Below are 10,574 nucleotides of genomic sequence, written 5' to 3' on the forward strand. Positions count from 1 at the left end.
CATGGTGACTGTTGTATTTAATCCCGATGCATTTTCCGTGTTTCATCAACATTTTGATAGTCCACATATTACAGAATGCCTCCAGATGTGCATCGGTAACTACTACTGGTCTTCCAGGGAAAGATCAAAGCGCAGACTGTTAGAGAAATTACTCCTATGGAGGAAAGTGCGCATGGTGACTGTTGTATTAAATCCCGATGCAATTTCTGTGTTTCATCAACACTCTGATAGTACACAGATTACAGAATGCAACCAGATGTGCATCGGAAACTACTACTGGTCTTCCAGGGAACGATCAAAGCGTAGAATGTTTGAGAATTACTCCCATGGAGGAAAGTGCGCATGGTAACTGTTATATTCAGTCCTGATGCAATTTCTGTGTTTCATCAATACTCTGATAGTCCACAGATTGCAGAATGCCACCAGACGTGCATCGCAAACTACTACTGGTCTTCCAGGGAACGATCAAAGCGTAGACTATTTGAGACATTACTCCCATGCAGGAAAGTGCGCATGGTGACTGTTGTATTCAATCACGATGCAATTTCTGTGTTTCATCAACACTCTGATAGTCCACAGATTACAGAATGCCTCCAGATGTGCATCGGAAACTGCTACTGGTCTTCCAGGGAACGATCAAAGCGTAAACTCTTTGGGACATTACTCCCATGGATGAAAGTGCGCATGGTGACTGTTGTATTTAATCCCGATGCATTTTCTGTGTTTCATCAACACTCTGATAGTCCACATATTACAGAATGCCTCCAGATGTGCATCGGTAACTACTACTGGTCTTCCAGGGAAAGATCAAAGCGCAGACTGTTAGAGAAATTACTCCTATGGAGGAAAGTGCGCATGGTGACTGTTGTATTAAATCCCGATGCAATTTCTGTGTTTCATCAACACTCTGATAGTACACAGATTACAGAATGGCGCCAGATGTTCATCGGAAACTACTACTGGTCTTCCAGGGAACGATCAAAGCGTAGACTGTTTGAGACATACCTCCAGTGGAGGAAAGTGCGCATGGTGACTGTTGTATTCAATCCCGATGCAATTTCTGTGTTTCATCAACACTCTGATAGTCCACAGATTACAGAATGGCACCAGATGTGCATCGGAAACTACCACTGGTCTTCCAGGGAACGATCAAAGCGTAGACTGTTTGAGAATTACTCCCATGGAGGAATGTGCGCATGGTAACTGTTATATTCAGTCCTGATGCAATTTCTGTGTTTCATCAACACTCTAATAGTCCGAAGATTACAGAATGTCTCCAGATGTGCATCGGAAACTGCTACTGGACTTCCAGGGAACGATCAAAGCGTAGACTATTTGAGACATTACTCCCATGGAGGAAAGTGCGCATGGTGGCTGTTGTATTCAATCACGATGCAATTTCTGTGTTTCATCAACACTCTGATAGTCCACAGATTATAGAATGCCACCAGATGTGCATCGGAAACTACTACTGGTCTTCCAGAGAACGATCAAAGCGTAGACTGTTTGAGACATTACTCCCGTGGAGGAAAGTGCGCATGGTGACTGTTGTATTCAATCCCGACGTAATTTCTGTGTTTCATCAACACTCTCATAGTCCACAGATTACAGAATGCCTCCAGATGTGCATCGGTATCTACTACTGGTCTTCCAGTAAACAATCAAAGCGTAGACTGTTAGAGACATTACTCCCATGGAGGAAAGTGCGCATGGTGACTGTATTATTCAATCCCAAGGCAATTTCTAAGCTTCAATCCACACTTTGAAGGTCCACAGGTCACAGAAGGAATCCGGATGTGCATCGGAAACTACTACTGGTCTTCCAGGGAACGAGCAAAGCGTTGACTGTTGATAATTACTCCTATGGAGGAAAGTGCGCATGGTGACTGTTTTATTCAATCCCGATGCAATTTCTGTGTTTCATCAACACTCTGATAGTCCACAGATTACAGAATGCCTCAAGATGTGCATCGGAAAATACTACTGGTCTTCCAGGGAACGATCAAAGCGTATACTGTTTGAGACATTACTCCCATGGAGGAAAGAGCGCACAGTGACTGTTGTATTCAATCCCGATGCAATTTCTGTGTTTCATCAACACTCTGATAGTCCACAGATTACAGAATGCCTCAAGATGTGCATCGGAAAATACTACTGGTTTTCCTGGGAACGATCGAAGCGCAGACTGTTAGAGACATTACTCCCATGGAGGAAAGTGCGCACGGTGACTGTTGTATTCAATCCGGATGCAATTTCTGTGTTTCATCAACACTCTGATACTCCACAGATTACAGAATGCCTCCAGATGTGCATCGGAAACTACTACTGGTCTTCCAATGCACGATCAAAGCGTAGACTCTTTGAGACATTACTCCCATGGAGGAAAGTGCGCATGGTGACTGTTGTATTCAATCCCGATGCAATTTCTGTGTTTCATCAACACAGATTAGAGAATATCTCAACATGTGCATCGGAAACTACTACTGGTCTTCCAGGGAACGATCAAAGCGTAGACTGTTTGAAACATTACTCTTATGGAGGAAAGTGCGCATCGTGACTGTTGTATTCAATCCCGATGCAATTTTAGTGTTTCATCTACACCCTGATAGTCCACAGATTACAGAATGCCACCAGATGTGCATCGGAAACTACTACTGGTCTTCCAGGGAACGATCAAAGCGTAGACTGTTTGAGACATTACTCCCGTGGACGAAAGTGCGCATGGTGACTGTTGTATTCAATCCCGACGCAATTTCTGTGTTTCATCAACACTCTCATAGTCCACAGATTACAGAATGCCTCCAGATGTGCATCGGTATCTACTACTGGTCTTCCAGTAAACGATCAAAGCGTAGACTGTTAGAGACATTACTCCCATGGAGCAAAGTGCGCATGGTGACTGTTGTATTCAATCCCGAGGCAATTTCTATGCTTCAATCCACACTTTGAAGGTCCACAGGTCACAGAAGGAATCCGGATGGGCATCGGAAACTACTACTGGTCTTCCAGGGAACGAGCAAAGCGTAGACTGTAGAGAATTACTCCTATGGAGGAAAGTGCGCATGGTAACTGTTGTATTCAATCTAGATTCAATTTCTGTGTTTCATCAACACTCTGATAGTCCACAGATTACAGAATGCCTCAAGATGTGCATCGGAAAATACTACTGGTCTTCCAGGGAACGATCAAAGCGTAGACTGTTTGAGACATTACTCCCATGGAGGAAAGAGCGCACAGTGACTGTTGTATTCAATCCCGATTCAATTTCTGTGTTTCATCAACACTCTGATAGTCCACAGATTACAGAATGGCACCAGATGTGCATCGGAAACTACCACTGGTCTTCCAGGGAATGATCAAAGCGTAGACTGTTTGAGAATTACTCCCATGGAGGAAAGTGGGCATGGTAACTGTTATATTCAGTCCTGATGCAATTTCTGTGTTTCATCAACACTCTGATAGTCCGCAGATTACAGAATGTCTCCAGATGTGCATAGGAAACTGCTACTGGACTTCCAGGGAACGATCAAAGCGCAGACTATTTGAGACATTACTCCAATGGAGGAAAGTGCGCATGGTGACTATTGTATTCAATCACGATGCAATTTCTGTGTTTCATCAACACTCTGATAGTCCACAGATTACCGAATGCCTCCAGATGAGCATCGGAAACTGCTACTTGTCTTCCAGGGAACGATCAAAGCGTAAACTCTTTGAGACATTACTCCAATGGGGGAAAGTGCGCATGGTGACTGTTGTATTTAATCCCGATGTATTTTCTGTGTTTCATCAACACTCTGATAGTCCACAGATTACTTAATGCCTCCAGATGTGCATCGGAATCTACTACTTGACTTCCAGGGAACGATCAAAGCGTAGACTGTTTGAGAATCACACCCATGGAATAAAGTGCGCATGGTAACTGTTATATTCAATCACGATGCAATTTCTGTGTTTCATCAACACTCTGATAGTCCACAGATTACAGAATGCCTCCAGATGTGCATCGGAAACTGCTACTGGTCTTCCAGGGAACGATCAAAGCCTAAACTCTTTGAGACATTACTCCCATGGATGAAAGTGCGCATGGTGACTGTTGTATTTAATCCCGATGCATTTTCTGTGTTTCATCAACACTCTGATAGTCCACATATTACAGAATGCCTCCAGATGTGCATCGGTAACTACTACTGGTCTTCCAGGGAAAGATCAAAGCGCAGACTGTTAGAGAAATTACTCCTATGGAGGAAAGTGCGCATGGTGACTGTTGTATTAAATCCCGATGCAATTTCTGTGTTTCATCAACACTCTGATAGTACACAGATTACAGAATGCAACCAGATGTGCATCGGAAACTACTACTGGTCTTCCAGGGAACGATCAAAGCGTAGACTGTTTGAGACATTACTCCCGTGGAGGAAAGTGCGCATGGTGACTGTTGTATTCAATCCCGATGCAATTTCTGTGTTTCATCAAGAGTCTGATAGTCCACAGGTTACAGAATGCCTCCAGATGTGCATCGGAAACTACTACTTGACTTCCAGGGAACGATCAAAGCGTAGACTGTTTGAGACATAACTCTTATGGAGGAAACTGCGCATGGTGACTGTTGTATTCAATCCCGATCCAATTTTAGTGTTTCATCTTCACTCTAATAGTCCACAGATTACAGAATGGCGCCAGATGTTCATCGGAAACTACTACTGGTCTTCCAGGGAACGATCAAAGCGTAGACTGTTTGAGACATACCTCCCGTGGAGGAAAGTGCGCATGGTGACTGTTGTATTCAATCCCGATGCAATTTCTGTGTTTCATCAACACTCTGATAGTCCACAGATTACAGAATGGCACCAGATGTGCATCGGAAACTACCACTGGTCTTCCAGGGAACGATCAAAGCGTAGACTGTTTGAGAATTACTCCTATGGAGGAAAGTGCGCATGGTAACTGTTATATTCAGTCCTGATGCAATTTCTGTGTTTCATCAATACTCTGATATTCCACAGATTGCAGAATGCCACCAGACGTGCATCGCAAACTACCACTGGTCTTCCAGGGAACGATCAAAGCGTAGACTGTTTGAGACATTACTCCCATGTAGGAAAGAGGGCATGGTGACTGTTGTATTCAATCCCGATGCAATTTCTGTGTTTGATCAACACTCTGATAGTACACAGATTACAGAATGCAACCAGATGTGCATCGGAAACTACTACTGGTCTTCCAGGGAACGATCAAAGCGTAGACTGTTTGAGACATTACTCCCTTGGAGGAAAGTGCGCATGGTGACTGTTGTATTCAATCCCGATGCAATTTCTGTGTTTCATCAAGAGTCTGATAGTCCACAGGTTACAGAATGCCTCCAGATGTGCATCGGAAACTACTACTGGACTTCCAGGGAACGATCAAAGCGCAGACTGTTTGAGACATAACTCTTATGGAGGAAAGTGCGCATGGTGACTGTTGTATTCAATCCCGATCCAATTTTAGTGTTTCATCTTCACTCTGATAGTCCACAGATTACAGAATGGCGCCAGATGTTCATCGGAAACTACTACTGGTCTTCCAGGGAACGATCAAAGCGTAGACTGTTTGAGACATACCTCCAGTGGAGGAAAGTGCTCATGGTGACTGTTGAATTCAATCCCGATGCAATTTCTGTGTTTCATCAACACTCTGATAGTCCACAGATTACAGAATGGCACCAGATGTGCATCGGAAACTACCACTGGTCTTCCAGGGAACGATCAAAGCGTAGACTGTTTGAGAATTACTCCCATGGAGGTAAGTGCGCATGGTAACTGTTATATTCAGTCCTGATGCAATTTCTGTGTTTCATCAACACTCTAATAGTCCGCAGATTACAGAATGTCTCCAGATGTGCATCGGAAACTGCTACTGGACTTCCAGGGAACGATCAAAGCGTAGACTATTTGAGACATTACTCCCATGGAGGAAAGTGCGCATGATTGCTGTTGTATTCAATCACGATGCAATTTCTGTGTTTCATCAACACTCTGATAGTCCACAGATTATGGAATGCCACCAGATGTGCATCGGAAACTACTACTGGTCTTCCAGGGAACGATCAAAGCGTAGACTGTTTGAGACATTACTCCCGTGGAGGAAAGTGCGCATGGTGACTGTTGTATTCAATCCCGACGCAATTTCTGTGTTTCATCAACACTCTCATAGTCCACAGATTACAGAATGCCTCCAGATGTGGATCGGTATCTACTACTGGTCTTCCAGTAAACGATCAAAGCGTAGACTGTTAGAGACATTACTCCCATGGAGGAAAGTGCGCATGGTGACTGTTGTATTCAATCCCAAGGCAATTTCTATGCTTCAATCCACACTTTGAAGGTCTACAGGTCACAGAAGGAATCCGGATGTGCATCGGAAACTACTACTGGCCTTCCAGGGAACGAGCAAAGCGTAGACTGTTGAGAATTACTCCTATGGAGGAAAGTGCGCATGGTGACTGTTGTATTCAATCCCGATGCAATTTCTGTGTTTCATCAACACTCTGATAGTCCACAGATTACAGAATGCCTCAAGATGTGCATCGGAAAATACTACTGGTCTTCCAGGGAACGATCAAAGCGTATACTGTTTGAGACATTACTCCCATGGAGGAAAGAGCGCACAGTGACTGTTGTATTCAATCCCGATGCAATTTCTGTGTTTCATCAACACTCTGATAGTCCACAGATTACTTAATGCCTCCAGATGTGCATCGGAATCTATTACTGGTCATCCAGGGAACGATCAAAGCGTAGACTGTGGAAGACATTTCTCGCATGGAGGAAAGTGCGCATGGTGGCTGTTGTATTCAATCACGATGCAATTTCTGTGTTTCATCAATACTCTGATAGTCCACAGATTGCAGAATACCACCAGACGTGGATCGCAAACTACTACTGGTCTTCCAGGGAACGATCAAAGCGTAGACTGTTTGAGACATTACTCCCATGGAGGAAAGTGCGCATGGTGACTGTTGTATTCAATCCCGATGCAATTTCTGTGTTTCATCAACACTCTGATAGTACACAGATTACAGAATGCAACCAGATGTGCATCGGAAACTACTACTGGTCTTCCAGGGAACGATCAAAGCGTAGACTGTTTGAGACATTACTCCCGTGGAGGAAAGTGCGCATGGTGACTGTTGTATTCAATCCCGATGCAATTTCTGTGTTTCATCAAGAGTCTGATAGTCCACAGGTTACAGAATGCCTCCAGATGTGCATCGGAAAATACCACTGGTCTTCCAGGGAACGATCAAAGCGTAGACTGTTTGAGACATAACTCTTATGGAGGAAAGTGTGCATGTGACTGTTGTATTCAATCCCGATCCAATTTTAGTGTTTCATCTTCACCCTGATAGTCCACAGATTACAGAATGGCGCCAGATGTTCATCGGAAACTACTACTGGTCTTCCAGGGAACGATCAAAGAGTAGACTGTTTGAGACATACCTCCCGTGGAGGGAAGTGCGCATGGTGACTGTTGCATTCAATCCCGATGCAATTTCTGTGTTTCATCAACACTCTGATAGTCCACAGATTACAGAATGGCACCAGATGTGCATCGGAAACTACCACTGGTCTTCCAGGGAACGATCAAAGCGTAGACTGTTTGAGAATTACTCCCATGGAGGAAAGTGTGCATGGTGACTGTTGTATTTAATTCCGATGCATTTTCTGTGTTTCATCAACACTCCTGATAGTCCACAGATTACTTAATGCCTCCAGATGTGCATCGGAATCTACTACTGGTCATCCAGGGAACGATCAAAGCGTAGACTGTAGAAGACATTTCTCGCATGTAGGAAAGTGCGCATGGTGGCTGTTGTATTCAATCACGATGCAATTTCTGTGTTTCATCAACACTCTGATAGTCCACGGATTATAGAATTCCACCAGATGTGCATCGGAAACTACTACTGGTCTTCCAGGGAACGATCAAAGCGTAGACTGTTTGAGACATTACTCCCGTGGAGGAAAGTGCGCATGGTGACTGTTGTATTCAATCCCGACGCAATTTCTGTGTTTCATCAACACTCTCATAGTCCACAGATTACAGAATGCCTCCAGATGTGGATCGGTATCTACTACTGGTCTTCCAGTAAACGATCAAAGCGTAGACTGTTAGAGACATTACTCCCATGGAGGAAAGTGCGCATGGTGACTGTTGTATTCAAATCCGAGGCAATTTCTATGCTTCAATCCACACTTTGAAAGTCCACAGGTCACAGAAGGAATCCGGATGTGCATCGGAAACTACTACTGGTCTTCCAGGGTACGAGCAAAGCGTAGACTGTTGAGAATTACTCCTATGGAGGAAAGTGCGCATGGTGACTGTTGTATTCAATCCCGATGCAATTTCTGTGTTTCATCAACACTCTGATAGTCCACAGATTACAGAATGCCTCAAGATGTGCATCGGAAAATATTACTGGTCTTCCAGGGAACGATCAAAGCGTATACTGTTTGAGACATTACTCCCATGGAGGAAAGAGCGCACAGTGACTGTTGTATTCAATCCCGATGCAATTTCTGTGTTTCATCAACACTCTGATAGTCCACAGATTACTTAATGCCTCCAGATGTGCATCGGAATCTATTACTGGTCATCCAGGGAACGATCAAAGCGTAGACTGATTGAGACATACCTCCCGTGGAGGAAAGTGCGCATGGTGACTGTTGAATTCAATCCCGATGCAATTTCTGTGTTTCATCAACACTCTGATAGTCCACAGATTACAGAATGGCACCAGATGTGCATCGGAAACTACCACTGGTCTTCCAGGGAACGATCAAAGCGTAGACTGTTTGAGAATTACTCCCATGGAGGAAAGTGCGCATGGTAACTGTTATATTCAGTCCTGATGCAATTTCTGTGTTTCATCAACACTCTAATAGTCCGCAGATTACAGAATGTCTCCAGATGTGCATCGGAATCTGCTACTGGACTTCCAGGGAACGATCAAAGCGTAGACTATTTGAGACATTACTCCCATGGAGGAAAGTGCGCATGGTTGCTGTTGTATTCAATCACGATGCAATTTCTGTGTTTCATCAACACTCTGATAGTCCACAGATTATAGAATGCCACCAGATGTGCATCGGAAACTACTACTGGTCTTCAAGGGAACGATCAAAGCGTAGACTGTTTGAGACATTACTCCCGTGGAGGAAAGTGCGCATGGTGACTGTTGTATTCAATCCCGACGCAATTTCTGTGTTTCATCAACACTCTCATAGTCCACAGATTACAGAATGCCTCCAGATGTGCATCGGTATCTACTACTGGTCTTCCAGTAAACGATCAAAGCGTAGACTGTTAGAGACATTACTCCCATGGAGGAAAGTGCGCATGGTGACTGTTGTATTTAATCCCAAGGCAATTTCTATGCTTCAATCCACACTTTGAAGGTCTACAGGTCACAGAAGGAATCAGGATGTGCATCGGAAACTACTACTGGTCTTCCAGGGAACGAGCAAAGCGTAGACTGTTGAGAATTACTCCAATGGAGGAAAGTGCGCATGGTGACTGTTGTATTCAATCCCGATGCAATTTCTGTGTTTCATCAACACTCTGATAGTCCACAGATTACAGAATGCCTCAAGATGTGCATCGGAAAATACTACTGGTCTTCCAGGGAACTATCAAAGCGTATACTGTTTGAGACATTACTCCCATGGAGGAAAGAGCGCACAGTGACTGTTGTATTCAATCCCGATGCAATTTCTGTGTTTCATCAACACTCTGATAGTCCACAGATTACTTAATGTCTCCAGATGTGCATCGGAATCTATTACTGGTCATCCAGGGAACGATCAAAGCGTAGACTGTGGAAGACATTTCTCGCATGGAGGAAAGTGCGCATGGTGGCTGTTGTATTCAATCACGATGCAATTTCTGTGTTTCATCAATACTCTGATAGTCCACAGATTGCAGAATACCACCAGACGTGGATCGCAAACTACTACTGGTCTTCCAGGGAACGATCAAAGCGTAGACTGTTTGAGACATTACTCCCATGGAGGAAAGTGCGCATGGTGACTGTTGTATTCAATCCCGATGCAATTTCTGTGTTTCATCAACACTCTGATAGTACACAGATTACAGAATGCAACCAGATGTGCTTCGGAAACTACTACTGGTCTTCCAGGGAACGATCAAAGCGTAGACTGTTTGAGACATTACTCCCGTGGAGGAAAGTGCGCATGGTGACTGTTGTATTCAATCCCGATGCAATTTCTGTGTTTCATCAAGAGTCTGATAGTCCACAGGTTACAGAATGCCTCCAGATGTGCATCGGAAAATACCACTGGTCTTCCAGGGAACGATCAAAGCGTAGACTGTTTGAGACATAACTCTTATGGAGGAAAGTGCGCATGGTGACTGTTGTATTCAATCCCGATCCAATTTTAGTGTTTCATCTTCACCCTGATAGTCCACAGATTACAGAATGGCGCCAGATGTTCATCGGAAACTACTACTGGTCTTCCAGGGAACGATCAAAGAGTATACTGTTTGAGACAGACCTCCCGTTGAGGGAAGTG

Source organism: Schistocerca gregaria, unplaced genomic scaffold (assembly GCF_023897955.1).
Source record: "Schistocerca gregaria isolate iqSchGreg1 unplaced genomic scaffold, iqSchGreg1.2 ptg000480l, whole genome shotgun sequence".
In the NCBI taxonomy this organism is placed as follows: Eukaryota; Metazoa; Arthropoda; class Insecta; order Orthoptera; family Acrididae; genus Schistocerca; species Schistocerca gregaria.